A 26,963-nucleotide genomic window follows, 5' to 3' on the forward strand; every position below is an offset into this window, starting at 1 on the left:
GGTAGCCCAGCGCAAATAATAAATAAGAGGAAGTACATCATCACTTTTTTCAATCCGTGAGCCAGGAGCAGGCCTGCCAAAGTTAACACAAAGCAATCTTAGGTAATGATCAGCAAATGTGTATAAAGTTTCATAGAGCATGAATTCACATAATTCTTGTTTGGATCATGTTGGCTAGCTCCATCTCAACCATGCATTCATTCACACACACACACACACACACACACACACACACACACACACACACACACACACACACACACACACACACACACACACACACACACACACACACACACACACACACAGTTGTCTCTCCTGCAGCGTATTTGTTTCACGCTCAAAAGCAGCACTTCTGTTCTGTAAGCGCTCGTAATTGATTTGACGCACTGCAACATTGTGGTAAGGATTAGCAACCCGGGTCATAAATTGTGGAATTTTAACAGCGGCTTTATTAAATTACATACTCTTATTAGCAGATCATTGTGCTAAATTGATGTCAGATTTTCCACTCATTTACACACAACAGTGGCGCAAACATTTAGTTATTGCTCAATTGATGAAAATGACTTGCTTTATGTCAGAAAAAAACTGCATCGAGCTGTTTTAGTGCTCTACCTACAGCACAGCAGATGCAGAGCCGGGGGGTCTCCGTGCAACAACATGGAGGAAAGAAGCGAAATACGATCCAGACATTGTTTACCCTGTTTCTGATGTAAAGGCCACTTACTGTCGTGTCCAATGCCTAACCCTTAATTTGCTGCCCCTGCCTTTGAAGTGTGTGCATATTTCCATGTTTCCTGACACTACCTCTTTTTCTCTCTTTCCTCCGAGCCCCAGCAGTTGATATTGCAACTGGATAGGCCATGTTTCCATGTAGGGGCTCTTTTTTTTCTTAAGGCCTGCTCTGATGATAGAAAACACAAGTTGGGGAAAGGGGGAAAGGAGTGCTGGGCGCGCAGATCCACAGAGAGGCCCCGGCCCAGACAACGCTGCAGGGGATTAGAGCACACCCTGGCAGCAGAATGGTTTCACTTAAGAATTTCAGTAATCACTTTTAGGAGTGTAATATATAGCTGACCTTCGGCAGCGCCACACGACCCCCCGCTCCCCCAGCCATTTGATCAAAGGAAGCGGCAGTGGTTGTGCAAACAGGCGCTATCAGTGGACTCCAATGGATTTACTGCCTGCTTCTTCTCTTTTGTCTCCCCTGAGTCGTGTGCTGATACACAGAAACCCAGTTTCATCTTACAGAACTTTTTTTTTTCTCCCGGTACTAATTTACGGGCCAGATCATGACTTGAGGGAACTTAAAGAAGGAGGAGGAGGGATGGAGGAAGAGGGAAGCTTGAGGGGCCTCGGGGAGGGGGAGAGAGTGGAGCTCGGGGCCCTTATCCACTGCCTGCTGACTGGGCCGAGCAGAGCGGCTCTCATCATCGTGGTTAAAAAACCCAGTAGGTGCTCTCTGCTCAGCTGGAGCAGCCAAACTCTGTGGCCTGTGCTCCGCAACAATGACAGCAACCAGAAAAGGACAGAAGGCCAGCCCAGTAGGGTTTATATAGTGCCCTAAATCACAGGAGGCTCTGACAAAGAAGTGGGAAGAGAGAGGATGTGGGTATCATAGCAACTATTAATAACCAAATACATACTGGTGAGAACAGCCAGGAAGTGTTTCTCTAATGCTGCATTTTGTATTACACTCCTGTTAGTGTTAAAAGGAGAATTCACCTTTAAAGTAAAACATAGATATGCATCCTCATACAGTAGCTATGTGGCTGTTTATCTATCGAGATTGTTTTAAGGGGAGTTGCATAGTGTTGGAGATATAGGCTTTTGGTGCTCAAAGCCTTAAAAAACACACAGTAAAAACTTAATGGCAAAGATTCTTTACAGAAACTAATAATCCACAGACCTTGTTGTGAGCAGTTTCATTTAGGGCTATTGTCTTTACACCATACAACATCTGCCGACCATACTTACTTATGGTATACTCGTTATACTTATCGGGGGGTGTATTTGGATTAAAAGCTGCCTAATATTGCAATTGTTTCCCTTTTGCCACCACTTTTGCACCAAAGAGCAGGGTGCCATCTAGTTCCATTACATTTTAGGGGGCAGACATCCCCATGGCCAATTTAGGTTGTTAAAAGTCTTAAAGGTATAGGAATAATATCTACTTTGGCTTGTATGTTGAACTGTAGCTTCAAACATGACATATTTCCTAAATATCACATGTTAACAAATAATTGTATTGCTCTAACATAACATTTCCCCCAATTAATAACCAGCAATTACTGTAAACATTCCTCAATGAAGAGCATACAACAATAAGTTGACCTTATATGCTTTTATGGGGAAATATCTTTCATCTGGTTGAATACCCGGGAATTTGTAACTTGTGACTGAAATGTTCTGTTCTAATTTCACGCTCTTGCTAAAGTAACCGCTGTGCACGTGCAAAAAATGTTGTTCATTTCTAAAATGAAAGGAAAACATTGATTTAATTTCAGCATAGATTCCAGTAAAAGCTTTAGGAAATTGTAGTTTTTGGAAGGTGGGGAGTTCCGCTTGTGACCAGTTGAGGGCGTCACAGAACAGATGACAGAGGGAAATAGATAGAGGTAACACATTCAAACTGATTACTATGTGTGCCTCATTGAGCAAAATGTACCATATACAATAGGAAAAATGCTTTGGGATTTCAAATGTTGACCTTTGAATAATGCAGTCTTTTTCAGCTGTATACACATGATTCAAATTGTCTTGACATCTTCTCAGGTGCACAACAGCATTTCACTCATTAGGAATTGAGTGCAGACGATAAAGCTCTTTACCTGGCATGTCAGGGAGTGTTTATGTGACTCAGCTGATGACAATGCGTGCCGTGTCATTAAATGTCTGCTGGAAGTCCTGTGCTTTTATGAGCTTCTCAGACAAGCTTTAAGGGCAACATGTTTCCTGATTGGAGCACATGAGATAAACTCACCACATGTTCTGTCCATCCCGGAAACAACAGACAGGGACCCAAAAAAATGCCCTAAAACACAGACTTTACCCTGCTTTTCATCTGAGAGGGTCACTGCAGGTCAACCTGGTCAAGAGGATGCTACTAAACTCTACAAGTTAAATTACGAAAATTAAGTCATTCAGGGTCAAATTTACACCTATTTTAATCCAGCTGGGTAGTTACGTAGCCACTGTATTTGATTAGAAGTGATGAGGAGGAAGCGAAGGTGGCGAGCATTCTTCATGAATTATTACACCTCCTCAGCTGATAAGTTTCCTTCTTTGGAGAGCAAACAGGAGGAAAGTCACCTGCTATAAATACTCAGGTGGAACCTTGGACCAATTTTTTATGGTGTCACTGCTATGGGCAGACTGATAAGTCTTATTACTGAGTATTTGCCATGTCATTACCGTAATACAGCTGGTCATGTTGATGCTAATTGGTGCTGAGTCAGTTACTGTAAGAAATATTAACTTGTCGCTTTGCTGGAAAGAAATCAGTAATCTGTAGTTGAATTATTAGTTTTCAACTTGAGAGCCAGCGACATTTACTTCAGTCAACAGTCGAATTTGGGAGGAAACAGAGAACTCTGTTGACCCTTGTGATTATTTCTAAAGAGTATGCAGCTCTCTGGGCGGGTGAACAGCTAGCAGGCTTAAAGATGATAAATAACATGTCTGTTTTGATTAGCATCAAGCTATTATAACAATTCTGTTTAAATCTGTACTTTATAACGGAAATCATCCAGCACCAACTGTTTCACACACACGGTTACAGTACAGTAGGTCAGCATGGTCTCCTAAAAATATATGTCAAATCAAAAGAAAGAAATTCTCACAAATTACATATCTTTTTGACATATTACAAATATGAAAGTTTGAAATACATTTAAAATAAGTGTAATTTGCGTAAGTGCGTGTACTGTAGGTTGGTTGCAGTCCCTTGTGAAAAGCAATAGTCACCCTTGGAGTTGGCCTTGACTTATTATAGTTGTAAAACTTTATTTTCTATGATTTAACTTATAGAAGTAACTAGTAACAAACACACTTATCTTAAGCCATGGCATGAATGTTTTCAAACCTAACCACGTAGTCTTGTTTCCTAATCGTTACAGAATCTTCACAACACAAAATTGACAATGCAGTTTAGTTTTTTAGTAATTTGGCAAGAAATTGAGTTGCAGTAGATACGTGCAGGTTTGCAGGTTGGGGTGTGTGTGTGCATGGCATTGGGTGTGTGAATCAGCTGAGACTCATGTGGCTGGCCTGGCCTTGCTTCCTGCGACCCAGCGGGGCTCAGCCACCAGCTGCCTAGCACCCACTACACATTCCTGCTTTATTCCCAAGCTCACCTCCCTCAGCTTCACCGGTCAGGACGAAATGTATACCAGCTGCAGCATCATTAAGTAAATGGGATCCTTGCACAAGTTTTTTAAAGGCACGGTATTGAATAGTTGAAAAAGCTGAATTAGTCGTGTGAAAAGCATGTTTGTGCTCAAAGGAACATGAATGAGCAATTGGAGTGGAATGGAGACACTCAAAGACACATTTTTCGATTTTACAGACACTGTGGTTCTCCAACTATGTATCTTACTCACTTGGTTGACATTTGTGGTTTCAAAGGTCCCATGTCATGCTTTTCCGGTTATTACCCGTCCCCTTGTGTGTTATGAAGGTTTTGCATGTAAACGGTCTGCAAAGTCACAAACCCTCAAAGTACTGTACACCCTGTAGCGAGTAAAACTCTAACACAGAAAATACGTGTCTACAGTATGCTGCCCCAGAACGCCTCGTTGAAGATTTTCTTTTTTAAATGTTTTCTTCCGGGAACCAAGTGACGTAATGATGACCCCTTTGTGGATTGGTCCAAATGGACCAATCCGTGGAGCCGTTACGTTACGTCCGCGGAGCCGTCACACACACTCAATCTTTTGTCAACTGCAGCTCCGCCGATTTCTCCTCCCTGAGACGGCGGGATGCGGCAAGGCTGTGAGTCGGTTTGTGAGCACACACACAAACTCCCAGCCAGGCTGCGGGTGTGTGTGTGTGTTCGGGCTGGGTTTCGCTGTGCCTCGCTGTCTCGCAGGCAGCCACTGGGCTCATAGGGAGGGGGGGCAGGAGCTCCAACAAGCCGTTTAGGACAGAGATGCTGTATGAGAAACCAATGAGATTTTGGAACATTTCACAATATAAATGTATTTTAGTAGACCTCAACAATGGAATTATGATCAGTAGAAATGGCCATGACATGGGATCTTTAAATGAGGCATTTTGACAACTACTGGATTCATTGGCATGAGGTTTGGGTTGAGTTGGAATTACTTTAGCACTTCTTATCAAGCCCCATCATATTGTTGCATTAATTGTTCAGTACTTTAGCATGAAGACAAACTACTTCTCATCAGCTAGAGCAAATTGTGTTTCCTGATAATTAGCCAAGACACAATACAAATAACTTGCATTTAAATTTGTCTTGTATCGAGATTGTATCTGGAAATGTCTAGAATTACACTTAGTTAGTTAGTTAGTTACATGGTCATATCTCTATATAGCTGTGTCTTGAGATCAAATTGGGATCTGATTACTCAAATAACTGACTGCTACAGCAACCTCTCGTTTCCACAGGTCCAAAACACAAAAAAACATGGTAGCTTACCATAAAGCTATGCTATTTACGGGCGTTAGCTTGGAAAGGGAGGGAAGAAGCCGTATCCAACAACTTGAATGCTGACGAGGAAAGCAGAGGAAAATCCAGGTGTAATCATGAAGAGACACACAATTGGATACAGTTAGAGAAGATGCTTACACTAAACATTATAATTGTCCTCGTGAGCATGTTATTGCGTGTTAGCATGCTGATTATAGCATCTAATTCCAAGCAACCCAATGCCTAAAAAATACTCAAGATGTCAACTCCAACACATGTTTTATTTTGCACATCATAATAATGAGACTGTTGTTGAGTTTTTACCTCTTCCAACTATCCGTGAAAATAGGTGAAGTGGTGCAAGAAATCCTTACTCTCTCCTCTTTTAGCCTTGCAGAGCAACTAGCATGACCGGTGTATCTTATTTCTTTATTATTAGCTCTCTTCTGTCTGTGTAGCCGCATTAGATCAAATCACTACTAATAAAGCACAATTAACTGAATTATAGGTCCACAAGGCACTGCATAAATCAAATGTATTATATTTTAACATCGTCACACACACATGTCCTCACTCAGAAGGCTTAACCTCTAGAGTCACATATACCAATATTTGCTTACCAAGAGGCTGCACACCAAAGTGTCCAAATCCACTACAAACCATCATACAACACACAGCCAGACACACACACCCTTCCCTCCGGACCGCCGTCACAGCACTCCAAGCACAGCTGTCAAAACTCAGGGACTTCCAACTCAACAATAGTTAGGTGGCTTAGGGAGTAAGACAGAGAGAGGAGATGAGATGTTGAACTGACACTTCTGGAAAGCTCTTTTGCTCCTAGGCCTTTACAGGTTGGATCTACATACGCTGGATCGCTTATTTGTTCCCAACTTTCACTCCTTACTGTCACTCACTTTAATCACCTTGGCTTCTAATGCTCTCTCTTTCCTTTCCCAGCCTTTACCTCTCTTTTGCTCCAGGCACGGTCCACTGTTGTCTCACATCAGCTCTCATAACAGCTACGGGAAGACCTCCCTCAACCTCACGCCTCGCATGTGAGTCCACACGTTCAAGAGGAGTAATAACATTGAAATCCTCCAAATCAGGTCATGTCAAATTAAGGGAGGTATTTCGGGAGCCCACCCAAGTGTCCAAAGGGGTCGATGGAAAGCTTGCTTGAGGCCAGTTTCGCATGTCAAAATACACTTGATGATTCAGTGTACACATCACAAAGTGGGACTGATACTCCCTAAATGGCTCATAGACTCTACTTCGATGTATATTTGGCCTGTTGGTGTGACGTCAGATGTAGACATTGGGGAGAAATCCTGTTGGCACGCAGAGATTGGCAAATCAAAACTTTCACCCTAATTGCAGCAAGCAAGTGCTCCTCGGTTGAGCTGGTTGCAATAATATTTCCCCACCATTTCCATCCCAAATCCCTGGTAAGAAGTAATTAAGCTCTGAGAAGTTTTCATTTACTTCAACTGCTGATGTCACTTGTGGACACCAAAGAATCCTTGTGTGTATTTCAATGCAAAAATGTATTTTGGTAATAGACAAAACAACCACACTCAAAGCTGTAGAAGCGGAAACGCAGGTTACCACGCAACTTTTAGGTGTCCCATTACTGGAAATATTGCATATAGGAATCTGTTCAGAGGCTAAAGAGATCACTTTTATCTAAGCTTTATCTCTGATAACACCATGATGTGTTGAACACTGATAAGGGTTGGACCTTGCTTGGACTTACAAACAATCCTTTGGCAACTCAACAAGCATTCCAGGGAAGTTCACACTGTGCAGTGATTTATGGCCAGGATGTGGCCGTATAGCGAGAGTGCGGAGGCTCTAGGTTGAAGTAGCTGATGGCACGACAGGTCAGTGAGATAGCCGAGCTACGTAGCAGTCTGGGATTCATTCAGGAAAGCTCCCAAGGGGGCTGTTGACTGGAAGGAGGCGGTAAATCCCCATTTTGAGGACTTTGTTTTTGCTGATGTTGTGGAACATCTCCTGAGGAAATTTGAGCTAATCTGACTTCACACAGTCTGTCATTGTAGAGTCTTTTGTGTTGTGTTTGGAAATTGAGAGGATGGATGGTTCCAATTACTAACTGACAGGAACATGATTCATCCTTTTGACTCGTTATTTCCTATACTGAAAAAAGTGTAAACCTTAGCTCCGCTATTTCTTTGTTAAAGTACTTGTTTAAATGAGATGTAAACGTTAGTCTTGGCAATTACAGATAGCAATATAATTTATTGTGTAAAAGTAAACAAATCACACAAAAGCTAACTTTCTTTGCTTTCAAGCTTTACTGTCATTGCACTTTATTTTCAGACTATCCGGTATACACTTAAACCTCGGCACATACGTATACTCAATGTTCTCCCAAAATTCACCATTTGCTTTCTAATGTTTGCTAATACATTGCCAAAGAACATTATTGAGCCCAGCTTTAAAATGTATCTATTTAGGAGACAATAGGCAGTTCCTTTAGCAGGAACTAAAAGGGTGCCTGGGTGCCAAAGACATTAGTAGCAAAGTCTGAAAGTATCGATGCATTGCAGATTAAAAAAAAGCATTCCCTAATGGGCTGTTTTAGATTAGCCTTTACGCCGGCATTAACAGATGTGTTGGCCTCTTGGGGGCAGCACAACTGCTGTAAATACAACAATGATATACTGCTGCCTTCCAAAGTGTATGTGGGGTAACATGTTAACGAACAAATCCGTACTAATAACGGTCAAAGAAAAATGTGCGTTTGATATTAAGGCCTCTACATACTGGGGGCATCACAAATTACTACACGTAAATAAAAAAATTGTCAATTACACAAATGATATGTCTAGTGCTTTTATTGTTAAAGTAAAAATGGAAGGGGTGGATCTAGTATATGCTGTAGGCTGCCTTGGTTCGGATTTCGAAGCCTCTGTATTTTTGTTTTAAAATCCTCGTAAATATGGGCACAACTTTACAATTTCCCAAGAAGTTCATTGGTTGATGCCTTTATTTCTGGCGGAAAAGTCCGACCTTTAGGCCTTGTTCTGGAAAACAATTAACCTGTTAGGCCCCATGCCTGTTTTTCAGGTCTCAGGCTTGAAAATGACATTTCCAGAACAAATTCTTCTAAAAAGGGGAAAATTAATAATCTTTTTTTCTCAAAAGTAATGATAAACCTGTGAGTTGAATGTAGAAGAGTCAGAATCAATATAGATTTTTTTTATTTTAAAGAAAATTCAGATTGAACATAGTAAAAAACTATAAATTATTTTTTACTTGTAGTAAAGAACTACCCTTGGATGATGGGTTAGTAGACTAAAACCTTTAGGACTCCAAAGTACAACATATAATAAATACCCTGTATCAATATTGATGCAAAACAAGTGACATTTGACCTTTTTAGAGAGGTTTAGCAAAAAAAAATCCACCTCTGGGGCCATTTGGGTGGAAATGGGCGTTTTTGCTGTTTCTCTTGAATCCATTGGTCGATTTTTAGGATTGACATCTCTTTTTAACCGCTAGAACCAATGGAATCGAGGGAAAGTTCCACATACACACACAGGTTACCAAGTAAGGAGTGACGCATAGCCAAAACCGGAGCTACCACACACTCTGGTGGCTACCATTAGCAGCTAATTTGTATTCTCCGATTTTTGCATAAAAATTGAATTATGGATTATCAATAATTTTTTTCAAAGTGACAGACACATTGGATTAACCTATGGATTAACATTCAGCCGCGTTTTTTCTCGTTTTAATGCCATTGAACACGACTTTTGAACAGAATAACAGCTAAGGTGAGCATATCTCCGTATTTTGCTACCTAAAGCTACGTCGTGTGTTGTCTGTATTTGCTTCCCCTGTCACGAGTTCTGATCGCTCAGTGATGATACTTATATTTCTATAAACTGTGGAATCTCAGGATGTTAGCTAAGCTTGTTTGTGCAGATCCAATAAGTATATTGATCGGTATCGATCATTTTTATCGGTATAGCTAGAGTTCTGTGCTAACGGCGTTAAGATTTTTTCTCACAGGGCTAATTCAGAGGCTCAGCGTTAGCCTTGTGGTTTTTTTCGCAAAGAAATCATCAGTTAGCTGAGTTTCTTCTTGTTACATGGATATGACTCAATTACATTAACATTTCCTTTCCTTTTGTAATTTGTATGATACTAGGCTATGCACAAACTTGAACGCTGTCTTTGCTTTTCAAAGAACCAAGAACACTTGCTGCTGTTGATACAGTAGGTGAACATTGGCTAGAGCTCATCTGCAACAACCTTCTTATCATCCCATCCCCATGTCCACCAAAGTGAAGTAAAACAAACAAATATCCTAAACTCATCTGCATGCTCCATCTGCGCTGATGTATACAGGTCCTCCACAGTCCAATGAGATGCCAAGCAATTCTCGAGTGCAAGGAAATGGTGCGGTTTCACAATTCCTAGATTAGGACTAAAATCTGCAGTTCCCCCCACCGCTTTAAGTGGCTGTGGTGCACACACAAACCCACCGAGACCATAGAAACATACACAGTGCTTTAGTGTTGGGCCATGGCCAAGATAAATGACTGCTTCAGGTGAAAACAAACCGTGGCCCCTGCAGATTCTTTTTTTTTTCCGTTTGCAAGTTTTGGGGCGACTTCTCTTTGTGCGTCAAATGTTCTTAAACGTATGCTCTGCTTCGGCTCCTCCACCCTCCTCAACACTCTTCTGGCTTGTGAATTTTTCAGAATGAGGAATTAAAGTTGAAATGGTGCTTTGCAGACATAAGTGTTTGACGCGTGTTGAAGATTAAAGGTGGAACGACTTCTTTCAAATCTTTAGCACAAGACATCTAAGCAAATTTGTCATCCACGGGTCATGAACTTGAAAGGAAATGAACAATATTTCTATTCAACATTCTATCACACTAATTTTACTCCACATTAAAAGTCCTGGCGATACCCAGAGCTACACTTACCCCGGATTTCTTTTTGTACCTATTCAGTGTCATCCAGTCATTAAATGATCTTGTACAGTTTTACAATAAGATGTTTGTGTTTAAGAGCCAGCAATACTTATTGTGAGCTATAACTGTGGGGCAAAAGATAAGGGCCCATATGCACTCATTTCCTTGGCATTTACTATGCCAGAGCAGTAAAAAACTGGATGCTTGTTCAAAGAAGACATTTTTCCATGAAGATATTACCATGAATTATATTAAATGATTTGTCTTAACTACTCAAAACCATACTATTTTAAGAGTAAAACTATGATTTACAAGATAAAAACATTCCTTTCTCTCAGAGTCTTTGAAGGATCACCTGAGTTCCACCTGAAGGTTTTGGATGATCACCTAAGGGAAGTGGGGAAAGCCCATAGAGGCCCTGAATAGCTTCAATTAAGAGAACAATTGCTTTAGTCGCACAATTATGAGCTCAGAGTTACTAAATGCAAAAGGCCCTGAAGGAACGGAGCTAAAGATCTTTGGCATCCCATTGAATGTGGTCCACCCACCCCCCGTTGCTCATTACTGAGACCACCAACTGGGAGCAACATTACTCAAATGAGCAACAACAGCACAGTGCTGCCTGCAACAGTCATGAGAGATTCTGTTTTAACTGACAAGTACAGGGACTGAATGTCTGAAAATGAGAAACAAATATACTACAATGAATAATGAGATGAAGGGGAAGGATTAGTTGCTTCCTCATGCTTTTTAGTGTCATCATAAACAGTTGTTAGGAGCTCCTAATGAAGAATCACTAGAAACAGAGGCATATTTGACAATATATTGTATATTACTTAGCTGTGGAAGAATTCAAAGTATCAATACTAGTGTACAATAACCCATTAAAAGCAAACGTTTTGCATGTCACTGGTGGATCTGAACTAGCATTAGCATATGCTGAAGATAAGCAATGGTGTGTTGAGAAGAATGAAAAAAAAATACAGTCTGCAGTGAGTGCACTATTTATTCACCGCTATACTGAGCTCATGGAAAAGCCCTAGATGAATGGCCTACTCTTTTAAGATATTGGTATGTATACAGTTTGTGGAGAGATTAGCCGTTGAATCAATCATTTGATGTACTCATGTTTGTGAAATCCCTTTCACATGCCAGAGGGGCTCACAAGCATTTCACTCTGACATTCCATAAGCCTCTCCTCCAACTTCCCTCTCGTGAGTGCAACATTGAGCTGTAAAATGTACACAAACATAGATTTTGAACAAATGCCATCACAAGTTAAAGGGTTAAATTGGTTGCTAACATCGGCTGCCATCTTGTGTACATTTCTTTGGGGTCTCAGCATAGCAGCACACTTCCACAAGGCTTTGCTTTGGCAACAGGATTTCTCCTTGGAGAGGAATGAATGTGCAAATGTGTTACAGGTGGGATTCATTAAACTGAGACCTGGCACATTGGTACTCGCTCTGCACAATTACCATGTAACAAAAGCAGGGAGCAGAGGAATGCTAACATTCAGCTACGTTGTAGATGAGCATGCACCAAAGAAGCGAACAAATGAATAACATATTGTGCATTTCAAAAGCACGCTCATGACATTCTGCATCCACAGCTGAGGTTTAAAAGGCCCATTTCACTGCTCTCTGATGAGCTCTTCAAAACAAAAAGACCTATTAATGGGGCAGTTTTTATCCGTGTTATTTCACAGAGGAAGAGGAAAGAAAAAGTTCCAATTTCACTAGATCTTTTTATCCCCATTCAGCCTCCAACTCCCTCACCTCTCAGATAAGCTGTCAATACTCCATATTTTTTCCATAAACAACATGTGTTCCTTACTTCCATGTGATAAGAAGTTCATAACAGCTTATTCTCATCATCTAGGAGGTGGCGTTAATTCTTTCTATGAATAATGTAACAGTGTTGTTTCAGTTCACTGAGCTGCGGTCACATCACAGAGCATTCTTACAGATTAGAACTTCCTCCACCCTCGGTCTTCGTGTTGCACAGAGACCATTAAAGAACTGAAGGCATTTATTGTTCAGCGATACTGAATATGTAAGAGCTGTAAGGGTGGAGACTGAAGGTGTTCAACAGATCCTAATTATCACTGACTACTACAATGCTTGGAATTCGTTTGCAGTGTTGGAAGCAATAAAGTCTTGGTCCTTACTGCACTAATGGGAGCTGGCTTGCACTTTTTTGATTTGTTTGAGGCATATTTCAAATTTTCTCTTGTAAACTCATCGACTTGCAGCTGTTTTTGGTCTCAATTCACGTTCACTTGTGCGTTCTCTGTAATGTGAGTATATGGAAGAGCAATCATAAACCTTAGGATGCACACTCGGCTGCATGTTTAATATATTTAAGTGAGGAAATAACGCATTCCTATTGAAAAGGAATAATTCATGAGAAGGCTCTCAGAAGTAGCTTTTCCTTTTCCTGCTACTGTAACATTATGTCTAGCTTAAGCATTATCCTATACTTGGGTTTAGCCTAAAGTAATTAAAAGGTACGGTGAAGCCAGGCATTAAAGCTAATCTCCTTGGTGGCCAAACCGTGATACTACAACTTTTGTGTCAGTAAGGTAAATTAGGCCCAAACTTTTTTTTTCTTTTGATTTAGGAATAGGAAAACCCAATTGGGAATCTATGGGACTAATAGATGAGGAAAATTGCAGAACGTCCCATAAATATCTGGTAGCCTTGTACTTGAACGTCAGGATTCATGCGCCACTGATCAACTTTCATAGGAATGAAGGAAGCCCCGCATCAACACCAGTTCATCTTAGTTACTGTAACTAAGCAGTTAAAAGTTGGCCCCAAGGCAAAGATCGCAGTAGTTTTTCAGCTAGTGCAAATTAATAGACGGACATAAGCAGTGAGTCAGAGGAATAAAACAATGTTTTCTGAATCACAAATAAACAAATGTCACATTTAGATTGAATGCAGTTGAAGCGTACCATTGTGTGTGTGTGTGCGTGTGTGTGTGTGTGTGTGTGCGTGCGTGCGTGCGTGTGTGTGTGTTCATGGGGTTGATTTGATTTAGACATTTATTGCCATGTGGGACTTAATTATAATGATGCGGTCGTTTTACAGAATCTCATAAATGACTTTAGATGGTGCAACGTTTCATAACTAATAGAAGCTATGGGCAAATATAGTGGTGAGAACTTCATTACATTTTATGAAAAAAATGTCTTCTCATGTTGTCTTGATGGCTTTGGTTTGTTGATGTTTTTTGTCATTGACACCTAAGCATCAATAAAAGACTTCACATGTTTTACAGTAAGAAGGCAGGTCTCTCTCCGATTAGACAGCTGTACGTCAATCACCATCCAACCTTCACACCTGGTGATCCAGGCAAGGGTGTGTTCAAGTGACCCGCTTCCCAGAGTCCACAGCCAGATAAATATTTCCAGTTGCAATTAGAATAGCCGCAAGTTTTTATTTTCTCCTCTGTGAGCAAAGGGGATCAGCAAATATCCTTTCCCCTGGTTTTTTGCTTGTCTGACACGCTTGTATAAATACCCTCCACCTGGTCATGGGAGTGTCTTTAGGGGAGCTATCAAAGCATTCATAAAAATCAAGATGTATGTGACATCCAGTGGATTTCCCCCGCGCTGCAAACGGCAGGCAAACTCAGGAGGGCCAAGCCGGGGTAAAGTTTCCTCTCTTTTCCTCCCTGACTAGCGGCTGACGCCTGATTGACTGTGATGGGCTTTTTTACGCCCTGCACGTGTTGTTCCGCTGTTCAGCCCTCGCTTCATCGTCTGCCTTCTCAGTGAGGTTGGTTCTCTACTCGGCTTCCACCTTCTAATGTGCATTTGTACATCCAAAACCCGTCCTGAAAACATTGGTCTGCTCATGTACTTCACGCTTTTTGTTCTTAAATATCCCTCTCAATGCAGCGTTCTCCTACTCCCCACGCTTCGTTTACAGATTAAGGCCTGCGTTGGCGTATGTAAAAACACAAGAAGAGGCAATCGGATATTAGGAACATGACTGTGAATGAATACATGTGCATGTGTTGGATCTGTCTGCAGCGCTGAGTGGCTTGGCTCGCGTGTGAAACATTAATAAAGTTGGGACTGATGACACGCACACTCATATCTGGTGATCAGAAACTCTGGGAAGGCGGCCATGATGGAGGGCTCCTGTGTGTGTTCGACCCCGTGCACGCTGATTGTTCTGTCTGAAAACAGTTAGAGGAAACTGGGAATGCTTCATGAAAAGGAAACAGATTCCTGGGAGGGACAGAAAGCAGTGACTCAGTTATGTTTTTGGCATGTAAAGGCCAAAGGTGAATATAGGGTACGATTTGTAACTAGTAGACATCAACATCAAACCTCCCCAGTTGATTATTTCCTATGTATGTTCTTGATGTTTATGTTTTAATATGCAAATGAAGAATCATCCTAGTATTTTTTGGTACATCATTCGATATCCAAACATTGGGAAAGCCAGGTTTATAGTCGACAAATAACAGTCAAAGGTTTTTGTAGAGGGAATGTTGGATGTCACTTAGTATCACTCCATAACTCATAAAATACTGTCAACAGCCTTAGAAAATACATTTTGCCATGTTTTGAGGAATAAAATGTACTATAAATCAGACTTCTGATGATATTTTGAATAACTCCCACTAAAAACCTTCAAAGTATAGATAGGGATGCAACTGGAAAGAAACGGCCAAAAAGAAATGCACTAAGGTCAATAATGTAAAAATAATGAAATTACTGATATCACAATGAGACTTCACCAGTATTGACATTATTTTTGTGTATTGCAACGTTTCTGAAAGTGAATGTTTATTTTGGATGTTTTCTTATGACTGGTAAAATGAAACTTGTCAATGAAGCAGAACAGCTCAAACTCTCAGAGTTGACTAATGCATGAAAAACTATATGTTTTTGCCTTAAGTGTTTCATCTTAAAAGGAAACGCTAAAATTCCCAAGGTTAAGAGGTTTAATGAGGAAACGTTTATTTTAATGAGCCATGCTAGTGTGTAGCTTTGAGTAATTCTACATAAATGTCCCACTTCAAAGTTTTTTCCACCTCATCCTAAATTCATGGTCATTACTTTTTACTTACCTCTTTGTTGCAGGGACATTCCCAAAGCTGTAGGGGGCAGTGTTTGTTTTACCCAGCGGGGTCTGACTCTGGCCATAACTGGGCATATATGGTTCAGGTGAGAGCAAAGACTTCTGGGCCAGCCTGCAGAGATGTCTACATAATTTCCATTCTTTAATGAAGCCCTTCAATGACTCCAGCACTTTAAACACACACTCACTCACATACACACTTTCCACCGGTGCACGGCCCCTGATAATAGACTCTATGGGAAGCCTGTGAAGTATTTCAAAATGCCAAACGGCTGCGAGGGGTGTAGATGTTTGAAGGACACTAATGTAGGAGCTGAGGCCTAATATAAACAGCATTATTCACATGAAAGCCGGTGCTGCGGCCATTAGGGCTTCACAGAGAGGTGGCACTCCACCGGCACCCTAATGGCACTTATTTGGTTCAAACACACGGATCTATGTATACGCCGATTTCTTTGTAATCTATCTTTCCTGAAACAATCAGCAGTAAAATGATTTGTCACTCTTTATTCTACAAGAACATTTCCCCCCCCCATTCTCCGGGATCAAATCATAACACAAGTCTTCATCCAAACCTTCGAAGGCTTTTTTTTTCATTGCGTCCAGAGCGTGTGCTATCTTTATACTACAGCCCGCCTGTTAACCCATAATAACAAATCAATATTCAGCTGAGAAGCAACTATAGCAGCTGTTCAAATACATGCTCCCATTGTGAAACCCACAATGCGAGCATGTAGGTGGGTTTCTTTTTTCTTTTTAGGCCTGTAATTTACAACCACCTGGAGAATATATCTGGCAAGTGGCTCGGTCTCTCACGAAATTATTAATCCTACAGAAACATTGAAGTGGCCATCTGACCAGAGGGAAGCTGTTGAACTTCTTGTGTGGTAAACGCACAAGCACTGTCAGCAGCAGTATAACGTGGCTATCCCAACGGCAGAAGATTGTAACTGACAGAAAAAAAACATTCTTGTAATCTCTGATAAAGGTCCAATCAGAAGAATCGGGGAGGAACATACAGTAAACGGGAGGCGATGAGGATAAGGAACACATTTTCTTGTTTTGGCTGCGGCCAAAAAGGCTCACTCAATAGGAAATTAAACAAATGAATGCATTTTTCAAAGTCAGATGGAGATTAATTAGATTTGAATTGTTCTCACCAGCCAGAAGAAGTGAGCCATCTTGCCTTTAAACTGTGTTTTTGATCAGCAAGAGATTAAACGGCCAAGTTGGTTGCTCATCCGCTCAACATCCAACATTGTACTTCCCTTTGATAGTGACTCAGGAGTTTTACACTAACGCAATTATTTTGAGACTTAAAGTGACAGAATAAATGCATGAAGAAATATAATTGGAAGGTGCATTTTCTGTGGAATTAAGCAGATGAATAAGAAAATGGGTGCGTAGCAATGCTGTTTATTCATAAACACAGTAATGCAACCATGCACCATTACAGACTCCTTCAATGAATGCCTTTCTTCTGTAGATTTTGTAGAACTTATATTTTATACTTCTAAAAAAAACTATTATAACCTATACTACTCTAAATGTATTTGATGCCTTGAACTAACTAGTTACTTTGTAGATTCAGATATGAAACATTCAATATAAACTCTTAATATCACCTTTACTAACTGCAAAATCATTGACTATAATGTATCAAATTAATTTAGTAACGTAATATAAATAGGCCATTCTGAATTCTGCATTATGAGCAATTTGAATTTTAGTAGGCCTACTTATAGGCACCACAATGAGTCTTTTGCTCGTAAAACACTATTTCTACACTTTTGCTGCCATTTAGGTAAAACATTTGAGTTTTTCTTCCCCCATAACCTAAATTGTAACCAGTGTTTATTTTATGCAACAGCCAAACATATATCTCACACTGCCACAAGACAATGCCACAAGTTTTTGATGCCAATGTAACGTTGTTTTATATATTTATGCTTCAACTTAAAATCGAAAGGAGTACGAAAATAAAGTAGACCCCAAGAAGGCATTTGTGAGTGACAATTTTTTTTATAGGATTTAGATGAATCATTGAATCGTTTTGGGTTAACCCTAGCAGTACCCCTCTGTGACCCACCCACTGGCCAGGCACATCCAAGATTAAAGGTGAACGCAGAGGCAAATCAGTTATCAAGTCCAAAACACTCTTCGTCAACTTCCCAGTGTGCAGTTAATGCACAGGTGTGCCGCACACCCAAACACACATACACACACACACACACACACACACACACACACACACACACACACACACACACACACACACACACACACACACACTCACACACACATGGTTGACCCTCATCCTTCCTGCAATTGAAGTCACGACCCCATGTACCAGTACCAAGAAAGGAATGAGGCTGGGGATACATAACCCTAAAAAGTCATGGCAGATTTTCGTATGCATATAAGGCCAGGAATGGATGTTTTCTGAGTGAAAGACATACAGAAGTCCTTTATCTTTAATAAACGTTATTGACTGTATATATTTGGAAAATTGAAATGTTTTGATGACAGTTAATCTTCCCTTGGAGGGATATATACTTCTTCAAACGCAACAAGTCTCCAGAAGTACCTGTGCTTGGTCAAGGTGCTGGTACTGTAGGTGTACTCGATGTATTTGAACAAAGCCACACTAAGCGGCAAACTCTGGGGAACAGCCGGGATGCCAATACGGAAGTGCAACACACTGCAGTTCATAGATGGGCTGCTAGGGACTGACTGCAGAAAGGAGCAATTTCCATAGACCCCCATGTTAAAATGCCCAACTTTACAGCAGAAAAAAACATGTTTCTACCCATGGATGCAATAAATATTATTATTGATATAGTTAGATTCCACCTTCATGATTATAAATCTGTGAGTGAATTGTTTTCTAACACGACCCTTTTATTTATATTAAGTCTTAAAGTCTTTGCATAAATTAGGGCGTGGTCACTTTGATGGACATGTACATGCCTCACTGTCAGCTAACAGCAACTTGTCCAATCTGCTAGGCTACAACCATAGAGGCTACAACGTTCGTTAGTCATAGTACTGTACTTGACCCTTTAGCTTTAGCCGTGTTCGTGGTGATTGTGCCTTTTAGGGAATATTGTTACAAATACCAGACAATGAAAATGTTGTGCTGTGCGCTTGAATTTAATAACAGAACTTCCAAGAAGTCTAAAATGATAATATTATACATGTTAATCCCGTTCGCAGGTGTTTGTGTGCTTGGTAGCTTAGCTTATTACTTATTAGCCAGCTAAGGACGTAACCCTTTATACATACATATACATTTTAGTTTATGATTCAGCCTTGGGTAAGACTTTTATAGTCTATGGCTATGACGCCCAAAATGCTAAACGGGAGCAAATGTTAATAGGGGACCCAATAGAGAACCGCAGTGACGCGTCGTAAAACCCGGAAGTAAACTTCTTCCGGTTCCTTCTTGAAAAACCAATGCAAATTCTCCATAGGATTTTGGAAAATAGCTCGAAATAAGGTCTGTGGTTGACACACATTTAAGAGAGGGATCACGTTTTGTTCAGCCAGATAATCTCCACATGTCAACCCTACTTTTATAATTTCTGAATCATAAATCTAGTCGCCAAAAGCGAAATGCTAACGTTATGCTATAAACGAACTACAATTCAGTACAGCAGCAGGGTCGCACGACTTCAACGTCACGCCAACTTAAGATCGTTTCAACTGACTTGCACTGAAACTGCACTTTAAACACTTTAAATTAAATACATTAACATTTTAAACTGTATACCCCGGTTATCTAGGCCCTTTTTGTTTTGTTTAATGTATACCAAGTATATCTAGGCCCTTTTTTTTTTTTTATGTATACATGTCACACTGTGGGAAACGATATTTCGATATTTCTGGATGTATATATAACACATGTAGAATTTTTGACAATAAAGCTGAATTTGACTTTCGCGTGCTTGCATATTTTAACAAAGCTTTTCATTTTAGCCACACTGAATTTAACTAGAAGTCATGGCTGTGTCAATTACCAGTCTGATATCGTTTTACAAAGATGACAAGAAGAGTGTAGACAGAGGAGAGAACCACTACAAGTCAGGACACGTAACAGTGCAGCCTAGATGAAGGTGTGCTTACCGGTGTTGTCAGGGCTAGCATGAGGGACAAGGTTTATAGGTGAGTAGTGATAGCAAGAGTACCGTTAACCTAGAGTTAATTTATTCACATTAATTCCCATCAACAAATCAATTGTATGTGTCACATGAAATCTTTATTAGGCAAGGCAAGTTTATTTATATAGCACTTTTCAACACAAGGCAATTCAAAGTGCTTTACAAAAAATGAAAGACATTAATAAAATGGCATTTAAAATCTTTCATTAAAAAGAAAAGCTAATAAAATAAACATTAAAAGAAAAAATACATGGATAAAAGTTACAGTGCAGTCTAAGATATGAATAGTTCAATTAAAAGCAGCGACAAAAAGAAAAGTCTTCAGCCTGGATTTAAAAGTAGTAAGAGTTGCAGCGGACCTGCAGGTTTCTGGGAGTTTGTTCCAGATATTTGGAGCATAATAACTGAATGCTGCTTTACCATGTTTAGTTCTGACTCTGGGGACAGAAAGCTGACCAGTCCCTGAAGACCTGAGAGATCTGGATGGTTCATCATTTAGCAGGAGGTCAGAAATGCATTTTGGTCCTAAACCATTCAGTGCTTTATAAACAGCAGCAGTATTTTTGAAATCTATTCTTTGACACACAGGAAGCCAGTATAAAGACTTCAGAAATGGAGCGATGTGATCCACTTTCTTAGTGTTAGTGAGGACTCGAGCAGCGGTGTTCTGAATCAGCTGCAGCTTTCTAATAGATTTTTTAGTGAGAACTGTGAAGACACCATTGCAGTAGTCCAGTCTACTGAAGATAAAAGCATGGACATGTTTTTCCAAATCCTGCTGTGACATTAGTCTTTTAATCCTAGATATGTTCTTTAGGTGATAGTAAGCTGATTTAGTAACTGTTTTAATGTGACTGTTGAAACCAATAACTAATTTAACCCGCTGACAAGAGAGCCCACCTCCGAAGATCGTGACTGGCTGAGGGACAGACTCGGGGGCAGGTTCTCAGGAATTTCTTGGCTTCTCTCCCCCGAGCCAGAAGAGGAACACTACAGCTTGGAAACACTTACTGTTCCTGAAATGATCAAATCTGTTGGGCATCCGGGACCTGAGGAAATTGTGGCAAGCATGGCATTGTCTGAAGAGCAACAGAGGGCAATTCAGGTGACTACCACTGGTCAGCGAACCAACCCAAACTGGCATTTGTTCAGGAAAGGAAGGTTGACTGCCAGCAACTTTGGAGCTGTCCTGAGGTCAAAGCGTGTAACTGCTTCCCTTATTGCCAGGGTGCTAGGGCAACAACAGGCCCTTGATGGTGTTTTGTCTGTACAGTGGGGGACTATGAATGAATGTGAGGGCGTCAGGGCATTCACCACTGCAACCCAGATGCAGGTCCATGAGTCAGATTTGTGGCTCTCCCTATCAGGAATGTTGGGGGCATCTCCAGATGGTCTGGTAGGGTCTTCCGCTGTGCTGGAGGTAAAGTGTCCCTACGGAGCCAGGGAAATGACAATTAGTGAAGCATTGCAAATCAAGGGCTTCTGTGTCAGTAAGGAAGGAGAAACATTCAGCCTGCGTCAGGAACATCCTTACTGGCACCAAGTGCAAGGTCAGTTTCACCTCACTGCAAGGAAGAAGAAATACAAAAATTGTGAATAGTTTTTAATTTACATTTACTCGCCTTTGCAATGTTGTGGTTGTTAGAGTGTTAGGTTTCCTGTCAGCTCGTCTGTTTGGAAGATATAAAATATTAGTTTCATGGAAGTCACACCGTCACATATACTGTAAGAGCATTAAGACATATAGTAGGCCTACATAGGCTAAAACAAAACATCTAAAGATATAACCTTGCACTTTGATAAGTCTCGTGAACATTTTCACTATTTTGACATTTTTATAGATGAAAATTTAACTAAATAAATAAATGGTAGATTAATAGGTGTCAGCTGCTACACTAATTATAATAGTTATATTTCTTAATTAATTAATGTAAGATATTACTGTATTGATCCCAATTTGGGAAATGTTTGTGTTGCAGCAGCATAACAAGAAAAACTAAATATAAGTTATTATATACAAAAGTATGTGAGGGATGGAATATTAAATTGAATATAAATGTAAAATGTACATTTGATTTTACGTCCAAGAGAAGCTATGGAGCAGAGAGTTCTCTGCCAGCCAGAGGTGATTTGTTATTAGTTCAATATGTCAAACTGATTTCCCTGACTACAATCTTTAGTTACATGGTGAAACGTTATGCTGCTTGTACTAATAAGACTTATCATATAAGCCACACAGGTTTTAATAGGATGTATTCATTATCTTTACTTGTGTTGCGGTCTTTTCCGCAGCGCCATCTCTAAAACGGCGATACAGTCACTACCCATCATTTACATTTCACCGTGACATGGACAAAAATGTAACGTCAGCTTACCTCATGACACGAATCCAGACTCTCCTTTGGAAAACATTGGCCGGGAAACGATAGAACAAGCACGTTTCATGCGAAGACCTGTGGCTTCGACCCAGAGCAAAGCAACAAACCATTGCGTAGCTAACTAGTAGTGCTAGCTTTAGCTAACGTTAGCTAACGAAACGAACTGCCGAGTAAAATTGGAAAACGCTGGTAATTAATTATTCTATCATTTGTAAAACTACTGTGTTAAAAACGACAATTTCAAAATACAGATTCTAATGGTCAGATATAGATATACAGATACTAAAGATAGGCAGGTACTTGCTTTCAAGCAGAACACAGGGGAAAACAAACTTAGCGGGAGTGTTTACGTGTTCTGCGCAATGACGTACAACGGCCTCGACAATTTCTGTAGTCCTATTCAGCCACTCGGTAACAACCATCGTTTTTCAGACACGTAAACTCTTCAAAAATCCCCAGTGGGGTCACTGCTGATGTATTTAATGTCGTAGAACAAAACGTGACTTATCTCTTAAATTTGTGTCAACCACAGACCTTATTTCGAGCTATTTTCCAAAACCCTATGGAAAAAATGCATTGCTTTTTGAGGAAGGAACCGGAAGTGCTAAAAATTAGGGGTGCACCGAATTGGAAATTCTTGGCCGAAACCAATGTTGTTCAGCTGCCTGAATATGGAAAAATAAATGATTATGGCAAAACTTAACTTAAATAATAATCACTATTATGGGTCCATAAAACATTTATTCAGCACTTTTGAATGCATACAGTACATTAATTCCATGTCAAGGGCATTTTATTTTCTCTGTAGGATAAGTACAACAAAGTGCATTCAGAATAAAGCCAAGGTGCTTTAAAACTGCATAAACATCTAGGCCAGTAGACCCACAACAAAATAGTGTAAATAAAGACTGTAACAGCCAGGCCTTCAACAACAACAAATGCACCTATACGTGCATGCATACAAATGTGCAAACTGGATAAATCCACATGAATGTAACTATTTACAAATGAAATTACAATTGAATTTCAAGAATCTGTAAATAAGGCTGTCTGTCCTCATAAGCAAAGTAGTAAACATTGTATAAAGATACATAAAGTGAAAACTGGATACAAAATCCACAATCAATTACAAATTAAATTACAATTTCAAGAATCTGCAAATAAGGTGGTCTGTCCTCATGAGCAATGTAAACAACATTTTATCATTTAGATACCGAATGTACAATATATTGAACACTGTGCTGCTGTCATTTCCCCCTAATGATAACCTGATGGTGAATTATAAATCACAATGAAAATTGTTCAGGAAAGTGGGTATAGAGTAGAAATGTAGAACTATATAAGTTTATGATAAGCCAGCCTTGTCTACTTATTAAGGAAAAGTGGGAGGTTCTTTTTAATGAACATTAGCTTCTCTGCTTTATCAGCCATAAGTCTGTTCCTCTTCTCATCACATGAGAGGCAGCGCTGAACAGTCTCTCGCTGTCAGTGCTTGTGATTTGATCTTACTCCGCATATTTGTCCGGGTGTTTTGATTTCAAGTGGTGGAGTAATCCCGAAGTGGTGAAAGTCTTTGCAGTTACACCCCCTCGAGAAATGTCAGCTGAACACGTTTTACAAATCGCAATCCGCGCCTCTTTCTCTGATATTTTTAAATATCTCCAAGCGGCAGACATGTTGGCTGTGAGCCAGCCGCGAGCATGGTCGCGCTCCGTGTTTGTCGCCGCGTTTTGAGTACGTCATCACAACAACACGTTAGCTTACCAACGTAACCCTGTTCTCTGACATTCGGTGATATTTTTTCGGTGCTAGAACCCTTTCGGCCGAAAGCCGAAAGGGCCTTTTTAACCATTTTCGGCCGATAATTTTCGGCGGCCGAATATTCGGTGCATCCCTACTAAAAATGCTAACTTACTTCCTGTTTTTACGACGCGTCACTGCGGTTCTCTATTATCCCAGTGGTGGCCGCCGGAGCTAACGGAGCCACAGCCGGCGTCCCGGAGCTAGCCCACTGCGGCTCCGTTAGGTCCGGGCGATGGAGTCCGTCGTTATAACTGGAGATCAAGGAATGCAGCGAAACGCAGACTTGGTTCGCCTGCTGTAGTATTAGCTAAATAAATTATGTTGAACAAGGCTTATTAAACTGAAAATCGCCACAATTGTTCTGCTATGTATTGGTACTTCTTTTCTTAACGTGTGAATGACAAGCATTAAGAATAACAAAATATAAAAATATAACTAATTCTCTTGCAGATTGTCTAATTTGATTATGAATGTAATGTTTATATAGGGGAACTACACTGTTAGCAGTAACTTGGTATGCATGTATTTTATGTTAGCTTAGCTTCTTAGCCTGAGCTAGCTCTGTTTACTTCCAGTTCGGAGGCAGCAGGTCCCGCCTCTTTGCCCTTATTTGGAGAAGGCGGGATTAGACTCGGACGTCGCTGTCAAACCGTTAGTGGCCGACTCCGCCTACTAAGGGCTTCTCGGCAACTCTGCAGAATCCTATGGGTGACGTCGCGGACACTACGTCCATTTATATATATACAGTCTATGAGCCACACCCATTAAGTTGTATATGGTAATGCTACATTTGCAAAAAACTTGCAAAAACTCCCGCACAGCCACCTAACCCTTAGCATTTGAGGTTAATGCTTAACCTAAAACATATTTAGAGTGTTTTGCAAATTGAGGGTTACCACCTAGATATGACCCTTATTTCAGTCTGATATGCTAAGCTAACAAGCTGCTAGAATAATATTCATTGCCCGGATATAATCAGGATATCTTTCCTTCATCTAACACAGTTTACAAATAATTTCCTAAAATATTCAAACTATACCTTTTAATGAGGGTTCATGATCTCATTTTTTAGCTAACAATCTCAAAATACAATCAAAGTGGTCTTTTTCGCAAACTTTGGGTTTTAAGAGTTTATGTTTTGGTTGTGGTTGGGTTAAAGTCTTTCAACACTCCAAACACAGGGACATTTTGAGAAATGAGGCTCACTGAAACTGAAACTGAAAGAGGCTAAACATTGGTGGTTCATAATGGGGGACTGACGGGTGACAATATGTATAACTCTAAAAAGGTATTAGAGAAACAAGAAAAAACGGGAACAGGAAGGAAAGTCTGTGTGACCTACAAATGGTAAATGCCAGTGATTTTACTGCAAAATCAGATATTCTCCCAAGAAAACTCACTCTTTAAATCATATTAATAAGCATTTACATATACTTATGCTTCTAAAGAGACTGCCTGTATCTCTTTTGTTCCAGTTGACATTTACTTTACAATTTATTCCACCTGACCGACTGCAATTTACAGTTGTCCTGATGCAAGATTTCAAAGCAGTTGAAATTACACATTGATTTCCATTTAAAGTTCCTTTTAAATTGCCTATTTAAACATTTGGAACACTAGCTGGATATTAGTTTAAAATCTTCTGGTTTTCTGATAAGGTAGTACGGAAGGCTATCATTTTATTGGGTTGGACTTTTTATTTATTTTTAGAGTTATTCCAAAATAAAGTTTAAAAAGTAATTGAACCTGAAGAAAAGACAAATAAATAAAACGGTGAGACAAAGCTTACATTGGGAAATACATGTAAAAGATTATTAGTAAATTTGAATGTGCAGGTGGAAGGGTTGTATAGAGGAAAAGTTTTAAATAATTCTGACAAACCCTACTCCATGCTACATGTCCTACAGTTTACGACTAACCAGTGAACATACTGAAGCTTTTTGCAGCTAAATGGTGTCTTTCCTCAGAAGTGCATATAAACCGAAATAGTGAATATTGGCCTTCATTTCTTGGGTTGACATAAACACAACCCCAAATGAGAGCATATGATTTTTAGTGTCTAATGAATCTTCAACTTTTGGAAAGGCTGGGAATCTGAAAAAATTAGCATCATTTATTATAATTCCTATTTACTGGTGTCACAACTGTAATAACTTCGAACCACCTGAATCACTGCGGGAGTCATTATCTCCAAATAAGTTTAATGGTTCAGACTTCATCTTGTTCACTGCTGAAGTCATGAAGGGCTTAGTGGATCTTAGCAGTGAGTAAGTGGCTCCTCAACTGGAAAAACATTGGCTTATAGTTGTAAAGACCTAATGAAGCATTAGCTCACACTGCTCCTACCCCCATAGCGCTCCCCTAGCCTTTCCCAGAGGAAAGAACACAGCACTGACAGTATGGCCGTCTAATCCGTTATCTCTCCTGCAACCTGTTGGTCCCCAGCGTCTCGGCCGGCTCAGACCCTCCAGCTTCCTCTGAGCAGGGGTTTCACATACGCTCCGTTGACAGCTATCTCCCAGAGCAATTGTTAGTAAACACGATTTAATTACTTACCCCAACAACAGGTTTCCCCTAATCCAGGCCACAGAGGAGACCCCCCTCTTACCCTTTTGACCCTTCCCTCAGCCCGAGCCCCCTCCACTCCTCCTCCTCCGTGGTGGTGGTGGCGGTCGATGAGCCGGTGAGATAAGCCTGTGTGGAATTCCCGTCTGGGTGTTCTTGGAAGTGACCTGGGTGGCAGAGGAGCGTCAATGAAACTCAGTCAGCGCTCCACTCAATAAGGAACCCGTCTGAACCTTGGCTTCATTTCACATCACTCTAATTTCTGATTCTATTTTGTCTGGCTCCTTCTCTTCCTTTTTGGTTGCAGGTATGAGAGTAGAAAGGAAAGAAGGTAAAAGAGGCAGCAAC

The 26,963-nt window shown here is 40.3% G+C and overlaps 1 long non-coding RNA gene across 1 annotated transcript; it reads right to left on the minus strand.

Annotated features, from left to right (window-relative positions):
• Positions 1–20,442: 20,442 nt before the first annotated feature.
• LOC307047401 lies at positions 20,443–22,561 on the minus strand. The gene is made up of 2 exons (XR_013810408.1): positions 22,245–22,561; positions 20,443–21,539 (listed from the first exon to the last, which is right to left on the minus strand). It is a non-coding gene; the product is annotated as an uncharacterized lncRNA (long non-coding RNA).
• Between the last annotated feature and the right edge of the window lie 4,402 nt (positions 22,562–26,963).

This window comes from Notothenia rossii, assembly GCF_949606895.1.
Source record: "Notothenia rossii genome assembly, chromosome: 7".
Taxonomy (NCBI): Eukaryota; Metazoa; Chordata; class Actinopteri; order Perciformes; family Nototheniidae; genus Notothenia; species Notothenia rossii.